We start from the raw sequence: 24,193 nt of genomic DNA on the forward strand, positions 1-24,193 counted from the left end.
GTCTTGTCTTTATATTATATAATTTAATTTATATTTAATAATATAAAAACTAGCAAAGCAAAACCTGAAAACTAAGCAAAATTTTTGCCTCAGACAAAAAGTGGTGTAATTATAAGGACATAAGAAGCACATAAACAAATTTCCTATCAGAGGAAATGTTCCAGCAGATGGTGACACATGCTAATTTAATGTCACAGTCCTGTGTATAGGGATGTACCACGGACTTCACTTTTAAACTGCCTTGTTTTTACAAAACTTCAGTGAAAAGTTGTAACATAATGAGTTATACCTACTAACATGTATTCATAAAGTATATCACAGTTTTATGAATAAAAATGCATGTTATTAGACAAATGTATTCCATTTACCATTAACTTAATTAATAAAAGCATATCTCTTTCCAAATAAACCTGGGTGCAATGTTATTGGTATGCATTATTTCTGGTTACCGTTTCTTAAAAAATAAATAAAATTTCATATATAGCTAATCATTTAACTCATTCGCCAAATATTCAAAGAAATGAGAGGTGTATTAAGAAGAGAAAGGCCAAATTTTTCATATTTGCTATGCATATCCATTGTGAACCATTCTCCAATATCCTACTCTGTTCTCACAAGTTTCTTTGTTCATAATTTTGTCATAAATTTGATAACATTATATTATAAATTATATTACATCCTTTACCTTCACTACTGTTGGGGCTGATGTAGGAAAAACTGTACAATTCATACTGTCAACGAAGTTCTGAGCAATGTGCCAATAATACACAATGGAGAAATGATAATCTCCTCAATGGTGTTGGGAAAATTGTAAATCTACATGCAAAAGAATGAAATTGGACCTTTATCCTATATAATACACAAAAATCAATTCAAAATTGAGCAAAAATTTAAATGTAAGACCTAAAACTATAAAACTCCTAGAAGAAAATACAGGAAGAAAGCTCCTCGACACTGGTTTTGGCAATGATTTTTGAAGTTTTTGACACCAAAAGCACAGATAACAAAGCAAAAATAAACAAGTGAAACAATAAACAAGAAAATCATACAACTCATTAGCAAAAAAATCAAATAATCCACTTTAAAAATGGTTACAGGACATAAGTAGACATAAGTAGACATTTTTTTCAAAGAAGGCATACAAATGGCCAGATACATGAAAGGGTTCTCAACTCAACCCTGTACACTGTTGATATGAATATAAATTTGTATAGGCACTATGACAATGGAAGAGAGGCTCCTCAAAAAATTAAAAACAGAACTACCATATGATCCAGAGATCCCACTTCTGAGTATATATCTGAAAGAAATTAAATCACTATCTCAAGAGATATCTGCATCCCCATGTTCATTGCAACATTATTTACAATAGCTAAGCCATGGAAACAACCTAAGTGTCACAGATAAATGGATTAAAAAAAGAGTGGTATATACATACAATGGAATATTATCTAGGTATAAAAAATTAAGGACATTCTGCCATTTGTGACAACATTGATGAACCTTGAGGGCATTGTGCTAAGTGAAATGAATCATACAGAGAAAGACAGGTACTGTATAATCCCATTTATACACGGAATCAAAAAAAAAAAAAAGTGAACTCACAGAAGCAGAGGGTAGACTGGTAGTTGCCAGGGGCTGAGAAGGAGGGAGGGAAGAGCTGAAGGTGGTCGAAGGATATAAACATCCAGTTAAAAGATGAATGAACCCTGGTGATCTAATGCACAGCATGATAACTATAGTTAATGATAGTGTATCTTGAACTTGAAAGTTGCTGAGTAGATCTTAAAAGTCCTCAACACACACACACATGAAAAAAAGGTAACTGTGTGAGGTGATTGTATTTTAACTAGCATTATGGTGCTAATCATTTTGCAATATATACATATTTCAAATCATAACATTGTATACCTTAAACTTACACAATGTTATATATCAATTATATCTCAATGAAGCTAGAAAAAATAAAATAAAATATCCATCATTAGCTATTTGGAGTCACTTAAATCTGAATTTGATTTAGTGTGCTATACTTAATATAAGTTTTTAAAATTATAGATATTTAAAGAGGGGAAAAAGGCATACCTCTAGAAATGTGAGCACAAGTTTACAGAAGCAGACAACTTGAGCATAATTATAAAAAATGATTATATCTAATGAAAGATACCCTTTATTTTTTTATATCTTAACCCTAAAACAATACACTTTCATTTTCTTTTTTTAAATTTTATTATGTTATGTTAATCACCATGCATTACATCATTAGTTTTTGGTGTAGTGTTCCATGATTCATTGTTTGCTAGTTGTATAAAGGAATATAGCATTTCACATGCAAAAGTCAATACAAAAATCTATGTTCATATACTTTAGCACCTATGAATATTAATGCATCAAAACATATATGTGGAGCATGTTTTATCCAAAACATGAATTAAAAGGAAAACATTTCAGCAAAAGGACAAATTTAAAAATAAATGAAAATTATCTTTTTACTAGAAGGCATAATATTTAAGAACACTACAGCCAAGTTTATATTTCAGATTAAAGTTTAATTTTTTTCAAAATTTATCTCCTTCATAGAACATATTGAATAAATACTTAAGAAATTATTAAAATAATAATTTATTATTAAATTATTTAAAAACAAGAAAAAACAACAAGAAACAAAAGTGAGTCCTGAGAATTTTTAGCTATATATAATTCTATACTAACCTGGATTTGGAGCTGCAATTCACACTCTATATGTTACATGAAAAACTGCAAGCAAATATGTTATTATTACATGCCAAATGTAACCAGCAGAGGTAAGCACAAATAACTGCAAAAATATATACATATTAAATCCAGAATAGACTAGGTTACACTGGTATTAAAAACACCCTTCCCATTAAATTTCACTAACTTAAAACAATAGTTTTATTTCTTGCTTATGATATAAGTGCATTACAGTTAACTCGAAGTTCTGGAACTCATATTACTGATTAGCTTCTGTCTGGATTGTTTCTTAGTGAAACACAGAGAAGAGAGAGCACTGTAAATGCATATTGGTTCTAAAACCTTCTCTACTCACATTTCATTGATAAAAACCAGTCTTATGAACATACTGAACTCTTAGGGGATGGTCAATAAGAGACACAGATTATTAGTGAGCAATTCTAATGACTTGTCAAACCAGACTCACAAATTCCAAAGACAAAGGTAAAAAGAAAACGAGAACACAATCAAAATCACAAACAAATGGCAAAGGAAATTATTAGTGAAGAAATATATTCATAAACAAAGCAACACAGACACTACCATTGGAAGTTCTACAGAATCAGAAGTGTAAATACCACCAAAACTATAATTAGCAACTATGAAACACAGAAATGTTTCATTAGGGGGGGGCCTGGGTGGCTCATTTGGTTAAGCAGCTGCCTTCCACTCAGGTCATGGGGCACAGGTCATGATCTCAGGGTCCTGGGATCAAGCTCTTGCTCAGCAGGGAGCCTGCCTCTCCCTCTCCTCTGCTGCTACCCTTGCTTGTGCGCTCTCTCTCGCTCTCTCTCTTTCTCTCTCTCTCTCAAATAAATAAATAAAATCTTAAAAAAAAGAAATGTTTCATTAGGTATAACATGTTTAAATAATTGAAAGGTGAGTTGGAAAAGAAACTATATGAATAAAAAAATATTAAAATTTACTGGATAACTCTGAAAAAGAATAAAGAAGATCTTATAAAAATGGAATACATAATAAATCAAATATTAAAGAAAAGTTAAGCAGTAGAATCAGTAAATTAGGCAGATCTTAAGTAAATACTCAGAACACCAAATAAAAAATATATATGTGGAAGTTATGAAAGGTTAACTAAGCACTAACATATATCTGGTCTGAGTTCTGGAGGGTAAAAACAGACTGGCCAAAAGCAATATCTGGAAGGATAATAAGTAAGACATTTCTAGAACCAATAAAGTAGTTTAAGTCACAGTTTCAAGATCATCTTATCTCAAGAAATATAAAAAGCAAGAGACACTATTTAAAGAAATAATGGTTAATTATTTTCCAAAATTGTTGAAATCATCATCCTTCAGGATCAAGAAAATTAAAATAATAGAAGTAATTAAAAAGGCAACAACGTCTAAAATATCATAGTGAAACTTCATATTAAAAAATGAATAAATATTAAATCAGTCACAGGGAAGAAACAGAATACCAACACCATAACCTTCCTCCCAATGGAAAGTATGAAAGGGGAATTAAGTCATCAGAATATTGAAAAAAAAAACAGTTGTCAAATGTGAATTTTGAGAAAAATTAATTTTTAACAACAAAAACAAGCAATTTTTTAGCAAAAATTAAGAGAATGTGTTCACAATTCCTTCATTAGATATATCCTAAATGTGTTCTGGAATTTTAATACAAATGAAATAAACTTCTGTTTTGTTTTTGCTTAAGATGTAGAAATCTACATATGCATGCATGCACTCAGGCACACACACACACATTCAAGATGAACAAGAACAAGGAATCTGGCTGAGGATAAAATAACACCTGTAGCATTGAATTAGACTCAGAAGATTGTAATCATGTATACAACTGGAACAATGCAATTCTGAAAGTGAGACTCTTGTTCCCCTCCAAATAGCCTTCTTCTTGATTGCAGTAGCAACTGTTGAGTTAGTTAGGAGATCCTTCTCCACTTCTTGACTTCTAGCATTGCACAGAACAAAGATTTGCCTCATAGATGTTACTAACTGATGATTTCTGATCATCTGTACTAGGACCTTATACAATAATGTATCATGTCGAGGACATCATGAATTGTGTGACTGTTTACTCCAGTCCCTATAAAAAGTTTTGCATTGTTTCCTTTACAATATAAATCAAAACTACAAGGTTTTCTGAAAATCTTAAGACATCAACTGAACTTGGAAAACCGACTGATTCAAACTGAACTAGATTACTGAGCTATTTCAGGGTACTCATCCCTAAGAATCACTGTGAATCTTCCTGCAAAATGTCTCATCTCCTTGAAATTTCAGTGACTCATTCTTGGCTCTGATGTTTTGCAATCCTGCCAGGTATCTGGGGAATGTGCACAGTGGGCACATGAAAGATAATTAGCTGTTTCTTCAAATAGCACCATTGTGGAGTACATTAAGATAATTCTGAGTCCTACAAACGAAGAGGGCTTTTCCTTCTTCCCCTTGCAGAAAGAAGTCTCAAATAGCAGCCTATATCATAACACATCTAATGAATATGTTCTTGTTTTTCAGGTCTTCATTAATGGATTCTTAAGAAAATAATTTGGAGTCATTTTAGTATATATTTGGGAATTTTAATGGAGTCAAATGTTGGCAGATATGGCACAAGCATCCAGTTTTCTAGGTCAATGACATCTTCTCATATATTCCAGCCCTTCTGGGAGGGCCATTCAACAATATGTATAAAGGCTTAAGTTGTTTACATCCTTTGATTCGGTAAGTCCACATTTAGGACTTAAGGAAGTAAGACATACAAATAGATACTATGCATATGAATGTCCACAGCAAATTTATACTAAAAAAATGTTAATTACATGTCCAACTATAAATTATTGATTAAATAAATTGTGGTATATGCATTTAATTTAATATTTTGCTGTCATTTAAAATTATTTAATAGTCTAAAAAAGAAGACGTGGTATATATATACACACACAATGAAATATTACTACAAATATGCATTTGCAACAACATGGATAGACTTAGAAGGTATTATCCTGAATCACTATGTTGTGCACTTGAAACTAATTTAATATTGTGTATCAACTATACTTAAATTTTAAGAAATTTCATGGCATAGGCAGAGAATGAAAAATAAAGACTGGAGAATAGATGGGGCGCCTGGGTGGCTCAGTCGTTAAGCATCTGCCTTCCGCTCAGGTCATGATCCCAGAGTCCTGGGATCAAGCCCCGCATCAGGCCCCACATCGGGCCCCGCATCGGGCCCCGCATCGGGCTCCCCGCTCTGCGGGAAGCCTGCTTCTCCCTGTCCCACTCACTTTGCTTGTGTTCCTGCTCTCGCTGTCTCTCTCTCTCTCTGTCAAATAAATAAATAAAATCTTTAAAAATAAAATTAATTAATTAATTAATCAATTAAATTAAATTTAAAAAGACTGGAGAATAGAGTAAAAATAAATAAATAAAACTCTGAAAGTTTTTTGTTCACATAATTTCCCCAAACTATTTGTCTGCTATGGACTGAATTATGTCCTCTCAAAATTCATATGTCAAAACTCTATTTCCAACGTGACTGTACCTAGAGAAAGGGTCCTTGGGAGGTAATTAAGATTAAATGAGGTCATAAGACTGGGGCCCCGCTAGGATTAGGGTCCTTATAAGAAGAAATATCAGAGATCTCACTCTCTCACATGTATTGAGGAAAGGCCAAGTGAGGATATAGCAAGAAGGGAACCGTCTGCAAGCCAGAAAGAAGGCTTTCACTAGAAACTAAATCAACTAAATCAATCAAGCCCTGCTCTTGGACTTTCAGCCTGTAGAAATATTAGAAAATAAGTCTTGTCTAAACCATCCAGTCCATGATATTTTGGTTTAGCAGCAGGAGTAGGCTAATACAACATCAAAAGTAGGTTACAAAATAAGATGTTCATTATATCTCAATTTTGTTACTTAAAATATGAGTTTAAATCCAAACACACAGATGCAAATATACACAATTACAGAGAATAATTCTAGAAATGGACACATCAAAATGATAACAGCACTTGTACAGAAGAGGATTATAAGTAAATTTTATTTTATTTGCCACTGTTTTCCTGTCATTTTTAAATTTTCAGAGTTTACTATGGTAATTTTATCATAAAACAGTTTTTGAATTTAAAAAAGTCAATATGATATATTCCATATCAGCCAAACATAGTGTATGATTTTAATTGCTCATAAAAATCTACATTAGCAATACTCACTTTTGTGAAACCCAATATTTTATCCAAGTAATTTTAAGATTTTCTATGCTTGAAATCTATGGCTATTTTATTAACAAAAGAAAAAAATCACAAATGGCTTTATATAGAACCTACTAGCAACTATCGGCTAGATGCCCATGGAGGCAAAATTGGCACATAAGCTCTTCAAGGAACTTTTCCATTTCAGGTCATTATATTTTCATTGGCATCATTTTAAGATTCTCAGTTCAAAAAAGGTTATTAGCTACAAATTTTATGTAAATAAATGTGTGTGACCATGATGTGTATGTGTAAAAATCGATTATATTTTTAATTTTATCAAAACATGAATTAAATACTTTTTAGCTTTCACTTTACGATTAGGTCTACCTGCCATGAAAAGAAACATAATGTATCCATAAGCCAATCAATTAACATTTATTATTATTCCATTTAATAGTTATTAAGGACCTATTAACTGTCAATACTTGTAATTAGATTTAAGCATACAAATCTATGTTGGAAATTGTTCATGTCACATGAACCTCACAACATGCAGACATATTTTTTTTTAAGCTTTTATTTATTTGACAGAGAGAGAGAGACAGAGAGAGAGGGAACACAAGCAGGGGGAGTGGGAGAGGGAGAGGCAGGCTTCCCTCAGAGCAGGGAGCCCGACGCGGGTCTCAATCTCAGGACCCCGGGATCATGACCTGAGCAGGCAGACACTTTACAAATTGAGCCACCCAGGTGCTCCTTTGCAGACATGTTTTAAAAAATTAACTAACACCCATAAAATAAAAAAATGCCCTATAAATGCTTTACTAAGATATAGGGAGAACTACTCCGTACAATAAAAGGTCACACCTCTTTTTATTCTAAATACAAGTTATTGTTGTAAGACTCAAGTGTTTGTAAATGAATGAAAAAAATCTATGTACAGCTTACAATATGGATAGGAACAAAGGAGCAGTTCTGCCTGGGTGACTTGAGGAAGAATTCACAAATGAAACGATACATGCACCGGTTGTTAAGAAATCAGTAGTATTTTTCCAAGTAGAAAAGAGAAAAGAAAATTAGAGGAACAGGCACACTGAGCAAAGTCGTGCAGATATGAAGTACTAGATGCATTCAGGGAGTGGTGAGAAGTCACTCCTGCCTGGGACATAGAATGCACATAATAGATTATGAAGGGGAAGAGAAAGAAGAGCCTGAAAGGTAGAGTTTGGAATTTATTACAATGTGGAGGGGATTAAAAAGCCTTCTTTGAAGGCCAGGCCAAAGAATTAGAACTTTATCCCCCAGGAAATGGATAGGTTTTAAAGGTTTTATTATTTTTTATTTTTTTATTTTTTTAAAGATTTTATTTATTTATTTGAGAGAGAGAGAGAATGAGAGATAGAAAGCATGAGACGGAAGAGAGTCAGAGGGAGAAGCAGACTCCCTGCTGAGCAGGAAGCCCGATGTGGAACTCGATCCCGGGACTCCAGGATCATGACCTGAGCCGAAGGCAGTCACTTAACCAACTGAGCCCCCCAGACATCCCGGTTTTAAAGGTTTTAAAGCAGAGATTTAAAGTGTTCAAATTTGTGCGTTATACAATTCTTCTGATCCATTCTTTCTTGAACAAAGGTTTTAGCCCATGAAACAGCTTTTGTTAGTGTCAATGATCCCTCCCTCACTGATAATTCAATGATCCATTCTCAATCTCCATTTTTTCTGACCTATCAGCAGCATTTTGCATGTGTACCAAATAGACCCAGAGATGACCCTTCTATAGGGATAGGAAGACAGTCCTAAGCTTCTGACATTAATGTCTGTGCAACACCTTCCCCTCAAAAGCAAGCAGTATCTGAGACTTATTTCTGACCCAGAGTAGGGGGTCATCTTCTGGCCAAAGATGATGTCACTGCTGTGATCATGTTGTATTTATAAGATCCCATCTTAGTACACTGAAGCCTAAAACCCTCCTTACAGGCTTGATGAAGTGAGTGACCATGTTGGAGAAAGCTATTCCATAAGGAACTTCAGGTCGCCTTCATCTGACACCCAGCAAAAAGCTGAGACACTCAATCAAACTGTGAGAAACTGAATTTGGCTAACAAACTGCATGAACTTGGAAGCAGAATCTTCCCCTATTGAGCCTCTGGATGGGAATGTATCCTGTCCAACACCTTGATTTTATTCTCATGAGTCCCTGAAACAGAGAACTTGGCTAACATGTGCTCAGATTCCTGACCCATGGACACTGTGAGATGAGAAGTGTATTTTGTCACTAGATCTGTGATCATATAATATGCAGCAATAGAGAACTAACACAGCATAGCTGATCATTCCCTCTCTTTTTCAGAAGCACGCTCTTCATCTGACTACCAGAACACTCCCTTCTCTTGGCTTCCTCTTTCCTCACTGCTGTTAATTTTTGGTTCTTCTGTTAGTTTTAGCTCATCAATTCATACATTTTGGAAGGCACTGAGCCTTAGTTCTTGAGCTCCTGTTTTCTGTATAGTCACTTCCAAGGTGACCCTGTCCAACCTGAGTGTCAAATGCAATCACTGTGTTGACAATGCCTCAGGACAAAAAGCCCCCTGCCTCAGGCTTCTCCTGGGATCTCTTCTCCACGGACCCCCATGGTTCACTTGCCATCACTTCCTCCAGGTCACTGTCAGCCATGACATTCTCAGTAAGGCTCTCCCGGACCACCCCATGAAAAACAGTACATCCTCACTCCACTTCTCTCACCCTGCTTTCTTTATTCTCAATCATTTGAAGTGCCTTCCACCAGACTATCTATTTACATGTTTACTTAATTAGCGACTGTCCTCCCCTGCTAGAGGATAAACTACTTAAGTACCAGTCTGTGTTTATGGTCATATTCCCACACCTACACCAGTGCAAGGGACACAGTAATCCTCACATAAACACTTGCTAAGTGAATGCAGAAGTGAATGGAAGCCGTGCAGGGAGCCCTTGTGATGCCGGGACTTTCGATTAGTGAGATGGGGGCTCAGATCTTGTCATCTGCCCTGGAATGAAGATGAGTGGGCTGACTGAAAACACTATCTTAAGCTATACTTCCTTTTATTCTCTCATTATACTAATGAATGCAGGAGCCTCTCACGCATTTCCCACCACCCTTCTCCGGAATCCTCTCCACCACCCCCCACCCCACACACACATACACACTGCCTGGGAAGATTTCTAAATATTGTGCATTAATACTGTGTAGGAGGTAGTGCTTCTATTTCTTACAATATTTTGGAGGGTCCTCCATGGCAACTCTTGCTGAAACTGAAGTCATTCTGAAGCAGGTATTTTTTTCCCCAAATGTGTGGTATTTTAGCTTGCTCTCCACATAACCCTCTCCAAAGAGTACTGTGGCCCCGAATGCTTTGTGCCCTTTTTTCTTGGTGAAAAACCTACTTTCATTCAACAGACAGTTCAAATGAGTCCATTCTAAAGATTCTCCTGAACTCTTCCTCAATAAGGCAGTGGTGACCACAATTTCCCCTGGGCCCCCACCCTGTAACTTGTATATACTTCTCTCAGTCACTACGGGGCCTGTCGGTTGGTTTATAAGTCTATTTAACGTGAGCTCCTAGAGCACAGGGATAAATCTCTTCATCTCTGTGTTCCTTGCAGCTGAAACCTAAAATAATATTCAACAAATAGCAAATCAAGGCTCCAGTAAGTAAAGGACAATTTGGGTGTGTATTTTAATGAGAGAGGTGGCAAGAAGAAGATGGAAATGAACAAGGAAAATGAGAGAGGAGAAAGAGATTAGTTGAAATTGTGTGAAGTTTATGGAGTAATCCTCACAAAATATGTAGATCACAAAGCAAAAGAAAGTTAAAATAACTCCAAAGAGTCCTGACCTTGGCAGAGTTGGTAAAGAAAGAGAAATCAAATTGTGATAAAGTTAAAAAAAATATAAAAATTGTCCAAGATGGTAGAATCTGTGGCCAAAGAGATTACTTTTCTAATCAAATAATTCAAAGAGAAAAACTAGTCCTATCATGGAAACATCTGGAAATTAACTATTGCATTTTATACTTAAAATAATTAGTGATTTTGAGATAGTTCTAATTTTGATGGAATGTAAAAATCTCTTTTCCAAGTGTTCTATGTTTTGTTTAATATTTTTGTTTTGTCTAAACAGGAACAAAAGCCAAAAAAACCTGAAAGACTATGTGGAATTTAACTAATGAGAAAACATTTTATATCCATGAATAGATATATGAAAAACAATAAAATAGTTCTTCTTTCCCTGTGATCATTTTAACATTTGCTACATATTAATGTAGCTATGAACAAATTTCTGTTATTAAATATGCAAATAGAATATATCAATTCAAATAATGACAAGTGTCTGCAAAAATGAAAATAAACATAAAAAAGGACTACAGTTTTATTCCTTTATGTGATATTTTAATTTTTGATTTATCTATTTATTTATTACCCCATGATGGAATGTTAAGAACTGTTAGCATTTGGATATAAAATCAGATTTAAATATTAATGCATATAAAATAAAATAAAAACAGACTTCACTCAAGAAGCATTGAGGACAGAGTCTTGGTTAAAGGGAGTGAACAACCATGAATAAGACTCAGTCACTTTTGATATTTTTTCTTGTTGATGGGGTAATGCTTTGAAGAGCTAAACTTTCCCTGTACTGCAGTGTGCAGCCAGGCAACAGAGCAAGCCTGAGCCTCCCAGTAATGTCCATTTCCAGGCTGACTACTAGGCTGACATCAGGGAACCTGTGAAGCTATTTTTCACTGGGATCTTGAGAAAACTCAAGATCAGCTCTTCAACACCGTTTCTATTTCTCTGATCCTTTTCTCATTGTAAAGGACAAGAGAGAATTGAAATTACTCCTACAATCACTATTAGAGCATCAGCAAAGCGGGATTCTTTTTTATAGTAAGTTTGGGTCATTTTCATCTCCCACCCAAAGTGAATCCCTCCATCTATGCTCTGAATGTCCATTCCTCCAGGAACCACACTCCATATGTTATTCAAATATCCCCTCTCATGGCTGGCTCAGTCAGAAGAGCATACAGCTCTTGATCTCAGGGTCATGAGTTCAATACCCATGTTGGGTGTGGAGCTTACTTAAAAAAGTAAAATAAAAAAAAAATACTAAAACAACAAACAAAAACCTCCTCTTTGTTATCTTGAATCTGAACCTTTGAATAATTTTTTTTCTTTTTAAGTACATACACATACCTCAGTGTCTCTCTTTTTTTTAAAAGATTTATTTATTTATTTATTTATTTATTTATTTATTTATTTTATAGAGTGAGAGAGAGTGAGCCTGTGAGGCGGGGGGTGGGACAGAGGGAGAGAATCTTCAAGCAGACCCCACTGAGCATGGAGCCCATGAGGGGCTCAATCTCAAGACCGCATAAGCCAAAACCAAGAGTCTGACACTTAACTGACTGAGCCACACAGGAAACTGTCTCTCATTTTTAAATAATAGTCACCTACCTATCACATTCTATCCCTCCTTCCCACCACAGTAAGTATACTTGAAATTGTTGTCTATACTTGCTGGGTACATTTCCCCAAAATTCCACCAAAACAGCTTTTCCACAAATCATAAAGAGCTTATCTGCCAAATCCAGTGAACACAGGCACGTCCTTCCCTTGCTTAATTTCTTTTAGACATTTCATGCCCAACGCATCCCTTCTGGGTTCAACACTGCCTTTCTCTCTTTTTATCCCATCGGATATTCTAAGCCCCGTTTGGAAGTTCCCCTTCCTTTGCCCTTTCCATACATGTTGGTAACTTCCAAAATTCCATTCTCTCTTTTCTCTTATTAGCCATGCATATCTGACTAAATCTGATCTGATTTTTTTCACCTCCAGTGGTTCCACTATAACCTATTTCATAGTAACTGTCAGAACAACCCCACGTGTTCTCATGTATTCAAGGATACCATCTTCTCTGACATCAGTCTACCATCAGCGAGATTAAGTTTCATGTTTTATAGAATCTACTGAACCTTGGAAAAATACCTATTTTCTTTATATTGGCCTTAAGGAATTCTTATGCTAGACTATTTAAGCACCACGCCCTCAAATACCATCTGCCTATGCATCCTAGTTTGGAATAGCTGTTCCTTTTCTCTGCTCTCATAACATCCTCTGTTTATTATATTGACACATTTTTTTAGGGATTTAATTGTGTCCAAAAGATATGTCTACTATCTCAGAATGTGACCCTCTTTGCAAATACGGTCATTGAAGATGTCATTAGTTAAGATAAAGTCATACCAGAGTCAAGGGACCTTAATTCAACATGACTGATAGATATCCTTAGAGAAAATGAGATACACAAGGGGAACACCACGTGATGATGGAGGCAGAAATAGGAGCGGTGTGACTGCAAGCCAGGGAATGCCAAGCACTGATATGTACCACTAGAAACTGGAAAGGAGAAATTCCTCTCCGGAGTCTCAAAGGGAACTTGGCTTTATTGACATCTTGATCTTGGACATGTAGCCTCAAGAACTGTGTGAGAATAAATTTCTGTTATTTGAAGCCACCCTGTTTGTGGTACTTTGTAATGGCAATCTTAGGAAACTAATACAGTTTTTGGCATTGGAAAGTTTAGCACTTATGTAACAAATACTTAATACAAATATCTAAAAATATATCTGGTTTCCATTATGATTATAAAATGCACGATCTTTTTTCTCTGGCTACTAATGCATTTTTCTCTTTTCTTTTGGCATTCTGGGATTTACCATAAAACAATCTAAATGTATATTTCTTTTTATTTATCTTTCTTAATACTTGTGGTTTCTGAATGAGAAGAATTTTGTCTATCCTCAATTCCTAAAAAAGGTGTCGAATAGTGTTTCTCTTACTCACACTATTCTTCATCACTGACACAAAAATTTCTGTGTGAAAGCATCTCATTTTTGCTTCTATAACTCCTAAACTCTCTTAACTTCAGTTTCCATTTTCTTAGTTTTATATGAGAATAATTTGCTATATTTTATAAGTTATTAGGTCCTCCTTTGATTGTGATAATTTATTTGTTATCCTCAAAGTTTTAACTTGGGACATTCTTTTCCCAGGCATTTCACTCATTTCTTTTTCAAATTTGTATGAACAATTTTTGTTTAGTGTTTTGTTGAAAATATATCAACTATTCAACTATTCATATATAGAGTTTATATTTGTTCACTCAACAACTGAAATTCTTTTTAAATTAAATTTAATTAATTTTTAAATGTGTCCTTTTTCTGGGGCGCCTGTGTGGTTCAGTCAGTTAAGCATCTGCCTTTGGCTCTGGTCATGATCTCATGGTCCTGGGATTGAGCCCCAGGATCTCTGCTCAGCGGGAAATCTGCTTCTCCCTCTCACTCTTCCTCTGTGTTCTTTCTCTCTCTCTCAAATAAGTAAATAAATAAAATTTTTAAAATAAATAAATGTGTCCTTTTTCTTAGTTTTACCAAGGTATAGTTGATAAATAAAAATTGTGTATATATTTAGGGTGTGCAACATAGTAATGATTTGATACATGTATATTGTGAAATGTTTACCATAATGAAGTTAATTAATACATCCATCACTTCATACATCATTTTTATATGCTGTGAGAACACTTAAGACTTATTCTCTTGTACTTCTCATTGTAAAGGACAAGAGAGAATAATAATGAGATTTCAAGTACGCAATACAGCATTATTAACTATAGTCACCACGCTGAACCTCACATCCCTAGAACTTACAAATGTCATAACTTAAAGTTTGTACCTTTTAACCAACATCCCCCCATTTCCCTTACCCCTGGATATATTGTCACATAATCTTTTATAAAGGTTCGAAGAATACACATTGAACAAATGATAGTCTCCTCAGTAAAAGTGTTAGGAAAACTGGATATCCACATCCAAAGAATCAAATTGTACCCTTATCTTATACCAGAAACAAAATTTAACTCAAAATGGATTAAAGACATATATGAAAGATCTAAAAGTGTAAAACTCCTTGAAGAAAACATAGGGGAAAACTTCCTTGGGATGGGTCTTGGCAATATTTTTTTGGATTTGACACCAAAAGCATAAACAAAAGAAAAAAAATGAAAAAAAAATCAAGTGGGACTACATCAAACTAGAAAGTCTCTGCACAACAAAAGGAACCATCCACAAAATGAAAAGGCAACCTATGGAATGGGAGAAAATATCTGCAAACAGGTATCTGATAAGGGATTACTATCCAAAACATATAAGGGACTTCTACAACTCCATAGCAAAAAAACAAAAACAAAACAAAAAAGAAACAAGCAAGCAGGGGCACCTGGGTGGCTCAGTCGTTAAACATCTGCCTTTGGCTCAGGTCGTGATCCCAGGGTCCTGGGATCAAGCCCTTCATCAGGCTCCCTGCTCAACAGGAAGCCTGCTTCTCCCTCTCCCGCTCCCCCTGCTTGTATTCCCTCTCTCACTGTGTCTTCCTCTGTCAAATAAATAAATAAAATCTATAAAAAAAAAGAAAGAAAGAAACAAGCAAGCAAAATCCAAAACAAAAACAGTTGAAAAATTAGTGAAGGACCTGAACAGACATTTTTTTCCAAGGAAGACATACAAATGGCCAAGATGTATATGAAAAATTGCTCAAATCACTAATCATTCCAATCATTAGGGAAACATAAATCAAAACCACAATGAAATTAATCACTGCACACCTCTTAGAGTGGCTAGGAGGAAAAAAACAAGAGATAACAGCTGTTGCTAAGGGGAGGAAGAAAAGGGAACTCATACAGTGTTGGTGGAAATGTAAACTGGCACAGCCATTACAGAACCAATAGGGAGTTCCTCAAAAAAGTTAAAATAGAAACTCCCATGTGATCCAGCAATCTCACTTTTGGTTATATAGCCAAAGGAAATGAAGTCAGGATCTCACAGATATATCTGCACGTCTATGTTCCTTGCAGCATTATTCACAGTAGCCAATATTTGGAAATAACCTAAGTCTCTTGCTGCATGAATGGATAAAGAAAATGTGGTATAAACACACAATAGAATATTATTCAGCCAGAAAAAGGAAGGAAAGTCTGCCATTTGTGAGAACTTTGGTAAACTGGAGGACATTACACCAAGTGAAATAAGCCAGAATGAGAAAGACAAGAAAGAGTGCATCATCTGATTTATATGTATAATCTAAAAAGTCAAACACATAGAAGCAGAGAGTAGAATGGTGGTTGCCAGGGGCTGTGGGGTGAAATTCTTGACATACAGTATTGCTTTATGTTTATGCTTTCTTCTGATCTTTAATAAAAGAAGTTTATTTTCTGTTGTAATTTGTAACTGTTAATTATGTGAAAATGTGACAAAATTTTTGGTTGTTCTTCATCTTGAGAAACCTGTACATGTGAGTTGAGGGTGGTTTCACCATATCACAACTGGGAGAACTATCAAGCCTGAACCACTTTGCCACCAGGTATAGTATAAATTTAAACCCAAGGTCCTGTGAGGGCAAGTCTGTGGGTAAAAGCGTTTCTAACAATACCTTGTGCTCCACTGAGAGCCCAAGCAAAGATAGTCATAGCCTTGTGTTGTTAAGTTTTGCAGACAACTGATACTTTTTCTGGACACATTCTGGATTTTTAAAGAATCTTGGATTTAAACTGAAGCTTCAGTTCAAATTTGTTTAGACTTTTGCTCTCATAGAATGAACTGTGTCCACCAAAAATTTGTATGTTGAAGCCTTAACCCCCAATATGATGGTATTTGGAGATAAGGCCTTTGGGAGGTAATTAGATTTAGATCAGGTCATGAAGGTGGGGTCCATGTGTTGGGATGAGTGCCCTTACATGAAGAGATACCAGAGAGCTTGATCCCTCTCTCTCTCTTGCTCTCACTCTTGATCTTTCTCTGTGATGCACAAAGAGGTCATGGGAGCACAGAGCAAGATGGATACTCCCCATAAGCCAAGAAAAGAGCCCTGAATGAAACCTACTTTGCCAGCACCTTGATCTTGGAATTCCCAATCTCCAGAACAGTGAAAAATAAACTACTGTTGAAGCCACACAGTCCATGTTATATTGTTACAGCAGCCTGAGCAGATTAACACACTTGCCTTCTGTCTTTTACTTGAACAGTAAACGTCAAAGCTTTCTCCTGCTATAAACCCTTGAGGGGTGCCTGTGTGGCTCTGTTGGTTAAGCGTCCAACTCTTGGTTTCAGCTTAGGTCGTCATCTCAGGCTTATGAGACCGAACCCACCTCAGTCTTTGCACTCAGGACAGTCTGCTTGAGATTCTTTCCCCTCCCTCCTCTTCCCCTCTGCTCCTCCCCCACCCTAGTGCACATGCGTGCTCTCTCTCTCTCTCTCTAAATAAAATCTTTTTTCAAAAAAAGATTTTAAACAAAACAAAACCAAAAAACCTTGAAATAAGAACTCCCTTAACTATTCTTTTACTTCCAGCACAATGCTTGGTGCTCTGTGATCAGGCATCCTATATGTTAAATTAGTCATACAGACTTAAGCAATATCAGGGAATAGATATTTAACTTAGTCTCTTTATTCCTGTGTCCTTAATATTTAGCATAGTGCATCATAAATAGTAAGCACCCAATAAATGCTAGGTGCAAGGATAAGTAACTTTAGTGTTATAAATTAAGATACCTGCAATTTCAGAGAATAGAGTTGTCTGCCATGTTCAATTTTTTGTGAAATGATATTGTGATTCAATATTGGTCATGTTAGTTTTAGTCACATTGGTTTTATTCATAATTTCATTAATTATCTGGCATAGCCATGTTTATAGTTAAGTGGATATTCAGTCACAAGTTACTGAACTGAGACATGAATGCAACATGTATTTTGCAACTCATGAATATATAATGCTATATAGTTAAAACTGTGAGTTCTTTAAAGAATGGGATGAACATATAGACAGACCAGAGAAAACTCTATTTAAAAGTTTTTGTGGAGGGGAGGGGCAAGGTGGCAGAAGAGTAGGAGATCTAAATTTCGTCTGGTCCCAGGAATTCAGCTAGATAGGGATCAAAGCATTCTGAACACCTACAAACTCAACAGGAAATGGAAGAAAAGAATAGCAGCAACTCTCTGAACAGAAAAGTGAACACTTTCTGGAAGGTTGGACGTGTGTGTGGAGAAGTGAATCCAAGGCGATATTCAGGAAGATAGATGGTGGGGGAGGGGGCCTACATCAGCGGCTACCGGCAAGTGACAGAGCAGCGGAGCACAAAATCAGAACTTTTGAAGCTGGCGCTGATGAGGGACGTCACTCCAGTGGCTAAGCAGGGGGTAGAACCCTCGCTGGGACAGTGGTCTCAGGACCCTCAGGGTCACAGGAAGACCGGGGGTGCCTGAGTGTGGCAGAGCTCCCAAGTATTGGAGCAGGGAAGTCGGCTGCAGAGACAGAGCCAAGGAGTGGGCTCTCAGCTCGGGGTTGCCATAAACCATGATCTGCGGCACAGTACCTGCTCCTCCAGCAGGGATCCAACAAGCAGCAGATCCGGGGAGACTACCCTTCCTCCCCGGGAGGAGAGGCATGGGAGTGCACCACAGGGATGCTGGGTTTGGAGACTCCACACGGGGTCAAGTGCCAGAGATAGAAGCGCTCGGTCACAGGCCGGGTGAGCACAGAGTGTGGCCAGAGACCAAGGAGATGGGAGTGATTGACTGCTTTTCTCTGAGATCACTGAGGAGCAGGCCCCGAGCTCTTGGCTCCTCCAGGGTGGAGATTGGGAGGCCACCATTTTCTCATCTTCCAAAGCTGTACGGAAAGCTTGCAGGGAACAAAAGCTCCCGAGAGCAAACCCGAGCAGATTACTTAACCCGACCAGGCAAGGGCAGTGCAATTCCAGCATCCACAAAGACATTTGGGAACCACGGCAACAGGCCCTTCCCCTAGAAGATCAGCAAGAACTGCAAGCCAAGACCAAGTTTACTGATCAATGAGAATGGCAGAACTCCAGCAGTAGGGGAAATCTGCATGTAGAATTCATGGCCTTTTTCCCATAATTCTTTTGTCTTTCAAAGTTAATTTTTTTTAACTTTCTTTTTCTTTTTTCTTTTTGAAATGTTCTTTTTCCCTTTTTCAACCAACATCTTATCAATCCCTTTTTTAAAATTTCTTCTTTATTTTTCATTTTTAGAATCATATTCTATCCCTTCATAGTAGTTAACCTTACTTTTGGTATATATATATACTCTCTTTAAAATGTTGGTATACAATTTCTTTTAACAGAACAAAATATACCCTAATGCTCTAGGGTATGGCTTTGTTCTAGTCTCCTGCCTGTTCACATTCTCTCCTCTTTTTTTTTTTAATCCTCCTCTTTTTTTTTCAACCAACCTCTTATCTTATCAATTCCTTTTACAAAATCTTTTATAATTTCCATCTTTACACTCATAGTCTATCCCTTCATCATATTTACCCTCATTTTTGTACATATATGTTTTCCTTTCTTTAAAATTATGGGAGGCACTTTCTTCTAACAGACCAAAATACGCCCAAAATCTAGTGTATGGCACTGACCTATACACCAGTCTGCCAGTCTGATCATATTTGATCATATTCTGTCTTGTTTGTTTGTTTTTATCTTTTTCTTTTTTTCTTTTTCTTTTTCTTTTTTTTTTTTTTTTTTGCCTTTCTTTCCCTTTCTTTTCTCCCGGTTTCAGGTCTCTTCTGATTATTTTAGTGTATAATTCTCTGGGGTTATTGTTACCCTGTTAACATTTTGTTCTCTCATTCATCTAGTCTCCTCTGGACAAAATGACAAGACAGAAAAAATCACCTCAAAAAAAAGAACAAGAAGCAATACCGACTGCCAGGGACCTAATCAATACATACATTAGTAAGATGTTGGACCTAGAGTTCAGAATTATGATTTTAAAGATACTAGCTAGACTTGAAAAAAGCATGGAAGATATTAGAGAAACCCTTTCTAGAGAAAAAGAAGAACTAAAATCTAAACAAATTGAAATTAAAAAGGCTATTAATGAGGTGCAATAAAAAATGGAGGCTCTAACTGCTAGGATAGATGAGACAGAAGAGAGAATTAGTGATATAGAAGACAAAATGATGGAAAATGAAGAAGCTGAGAAGAAGAGAGATAAACAACTACTAGATCACGAGGGCAGAATTCGAGAGCTAAGTGATACCATAAGACAAAACAATATTAGAATAAGTGGGATCCCAGAAGAAGAAAGAGAGAGAGGGGCCAAAGGTATATTGGAGCAAATTATAGCAGAAATTCCCAAATTTGGGGAAAGAAACTGGCATCAAAATCCAGGAGACACAGAGAACCCCCTTCAAAATCTATAAAAATAGGTCAACACCCCGACATCTAATAGTAAAATTACGAGTCTCATAGACAAAGAGAAAATTCTTAAGGTAAGTCAGGAGAAGAGATATGTAACCTACAATGGTAGAAACATTAGACTGGCAACAGACCTATCCACACAGACCTGACAGGCCAAAGGGACTGGCATGATATATTCAGAGCACTAAATGAGAAAATATGCAGCCAAGAATACTATATCCAGCTAAGCTGTGATTGAAAATAGAAGGAGAGATAAAAACGTTCCAGGACAAACAAAAACTAAAGGAATTTGCAAACACAAAACCGGCCGTACAAGAGATATTGAAAGGGGTCCTCTAAGCAAAGAGAGAGACTAAAAGTAACATAGACCAGAAAGGAACACAGACAAAACACAGTAACAGTCATTGTACAGGCAATACAATGGCACTAAATTCTTATCTTTTAATAGTTACCCTGAATGTAAATGGGCTAAATGCCCCAATCAAAAGACACAGGCTATCAGATTGGACAGAAAACAAGACCCATCATTATGCTGTCTGCAAGAGACTTATTTTAGACCCATAGACACCACCAGATTGAAAGTGAGGGGGTGGAAAACCATTTACCATGCTAATGGATACCAAAAGAAAGCTGGGGTGGCAAACCTTATGTCAGACAAATTAGATTTTAAACCAAAGACTATAATCAGAGATGAGGAAGGACACTTTACCATACTTAAAAGGCCTATGCAACAAGAAGATCTAACAATTGTAAATATCTATGGCCCTAACATGGGAGCAGCCACTTACGTAAGCCAATTATTAACAAAAGCAAAGAAACACATTGACAACAATACCATAATAGTGGGGGACTTTAACACACCCCTCACTGAAATGGACAGATCATCTAAGCAAAAGATCAACAAGTAAATAAAGACTTTAAATGACACACTGGACTAAATAAACTTCACGGATTTATTCAAATCATTCCATCCCAAAGCAACAGAATACGTTTTCTTCTCTAGAACCCAGGGAACATTCTCCAGAATAGATCACATCCTAGGTCACAAATCAGGTCTCAACTGATACCAACAGATTGGGATCATTCCCTGCATATTTTCAGACCATTGTGCTTTGAAACTAGAACTCAATCACAAGAAGAAAGTCGGAAAGAACTCAAATAAAAGGAGGCTAAAGAGCATCCTACTAAAGAATGAATGGGTCAACCAGGAAATTAAAGAAAATTAAAAAAATTCATGGAAACCAATGAAAATGAAAACATAACTGTTCAAAATCTTTGGGATGCAGCAAAGGCATTCCTAAGAAGAAAGTATATAGCAATACAAGCCATTCTCAAGAAACAAGAAAGGTCTCAAATACACAACTTAACCCTACACCTAAAGGAGCTGGAGAAAGAACAGCAAATAAAGCCTAAACCCAGCAGAAGAAGAGAAATAATAAAGATCAGAGCAGAAATCAATGAACTAGAAACCAAAAGAACAGTAGAACAGATCAATGAAACTAGGAGCTGGTTCTTTGAAAGAATTAACAAGATTGATAAACCTCTGGCCAGACTTATAAAAAGAAAAGAGAAATGACCCAAATCAACAAAATCATGATTGAAAGAGGAGAGATCACAACCAACACCAAAGAAATACAAACAATTATAAGAAGATATTATAAGCAACTCTATGCCAGCAATTTAGATAATCTGGAAGAAATGGATGCATTCCTAGAGCTGTATCAACTACCAAAACTGAACCAGGAAGAAATAGAAAACCTGAAAAGATTTATAACCACTAAGGAAATTGAAGCATTAATCAAAAATCTCCCAACAAACAAAGGCTCAAGGCCAGATGGCTTCTCAGGGGAATTCTACCAAACATTTAAAGAAAAATTAATACCCATTCTTCTGAAACTGTTCCAAAAAATAGAAATGGAAGGAAAACTTCCAAACTCGTTTTATGAGGCCACCATTACCTTGATCCCAAAACCAGACAAAGACCCCATCAAAAAGGAGAATTAAAGACGAATATTCCTGGTGAACATGAGTGCAAAAATTCTCACGAAAATACTAGCCAATAGGATCTAACAGTACATTAAAAGGATTATTCACCACGACCAAGTGGGATTTATCCCTGGGCTGCAAGGTTGGTTCAACATCTGCAAATCAATCAATGTGATACAATACATTAATCAAAGAAAGAACAAGAACCATATGATCCTCTCAATAGATGCAGAAAAAGCATTTGACAAAGTACAGCATCCTTTCTTGATCAAAACTCTTCAGATTATAGGGATAGATGGCACCTGGGTGGCTCAGTTGGTTGGGCAACTGCCTTCGGCTCAGGTCATGATCCTGGAGTCCAAGGATCGAGTCTCACATCAGGCTCCCCACTCAGTGGGGAGTATGCTTCTCCCTCTGACACTCTTCCCTCTCGTGCTCTCTGTCTCTCATTCTCTCTCTCTCAAATAAATAAATAAAATCTTTAAAAAAAAAGAATATAGGGATAGAGGGTACAAACCTCAATATCATAAAAGCCATCCATGAAAAACCCACAGTGAATGTCATTCTCAATGGGGAAAAACTGAGAGCTTTCCCCCTAAGATCAGGAACACGCAGGGATGTCCACTATCACCACGGCTATTCACATAGTATTAGAAGTCCTAGCCACAGTAATGAGACAACAAAAAGAAATAAAAGGCATCCAAATCGGTAAAGAAGAAGTCAAACTCTCACTCTTTGCAGATGATATGACACTTTATGTGGAAAACCCAACAGATACACCCCAAAACTGGTAGAACTCATACAGGAATTCAGTAAAGTGGCAGGATATAAAATCAATGCACAGAAATCAGTGGCATTCCTATTCACCAACAACAAGACAGAAGAAAAGGAAATTAAGAAGTCAATACCATTTACAATTGCACCCAAAACCATAAGATACCTAGGAATAAATCTAACCAAAGAGGGAAAGAATCTGTATTCAGAAAACTATAAAATACTTATGAAAGAGATTGAGGAAGACACAAAGAAATGGAAAAACCTTCCATGCTTATGGATTGGAAGAACATTGTGAAGATGTCAATGCTATCTAGAGCAATCTACACATTCAAAGCAATCCTTATCAAAATACCATCTACTTTTTTCAAAGAAATGGAACAAAACATCCTAAAATTTGTATGGAAACAGAAAAGACCCCGAATAGCCAGAAGAATGTTGAAGAAGAAAAGCAAAGCTGGCAGCATCACAATTCCGGACTTCAAGCTCTATCACAAAGCTGTCATCATCAGGACAGTATGGTACTGGCACAAAAACAGACACATAGGTCAATGGAACAGAATAGAAAGTCCAGAAATGGACCCTCAACTCTATGGTCAACTCATCTTTGACAAAGCAGGAAAGAATGTCTAATGGAAAAAAGACAGTCTCTTCAACTAAATGGTGTTGGGAAAATTGGACAGCCTCATGCAGGAGAATGAAACTGGACCATTTCCTTACACCACACACAAAAATAGACTCCAAATGGTTGAAAGACCTAAACGTGAGACAGGAGTCCATCAAAATCCTAAAGGAGAACACAGGCAGCAACCTCTTCCACCTCAGCCACAGCAACTTTTGCCTAGAAACATCGCCAACGGCAAGGGAAGAAAGGGCAAAAATGAACTATTGGGATTTCATCAAGATAAAAAGCTTTTGCATAGCAAAAGAAACAGTCCACAAAACCAAAAGACAACCGACAGAATGGGAGAAAATATTTGCAAATGACATATCAGATAAAGGGCTAGTATCCAAAATCTATAAAGAACTTATCAAACTCAACACCCAAAGAACAAATAATCCAATCAAGAAATGGGCAGAAGACATGAACAGACATTTTTCCAAAGAAGACATCCAAATGGCCAACAGACACATGAAAAAGTGCTCAACATCGCTCGGCATTAGGGAAATCCAAATCAAAACCTCAGTGAGATACC

This window comes from Eumetopias jubatus, unplaced genomic scaffold (genome assembly GCF_037043125.1).
Source record: "Eumetopias jubatus isolate StellerSeaLion01/CBP00866 unplaced genomic scaffold, mEumJub1_p1.0 scaffold_4, whole genome shotgun sequence".
Classification (NCBI taxonomy): Eukaryota; Metazoa; Chordata; class Mammalia; order Carnivora; family Otariidae; genus Eumetopias; species Eumetopias jubatus.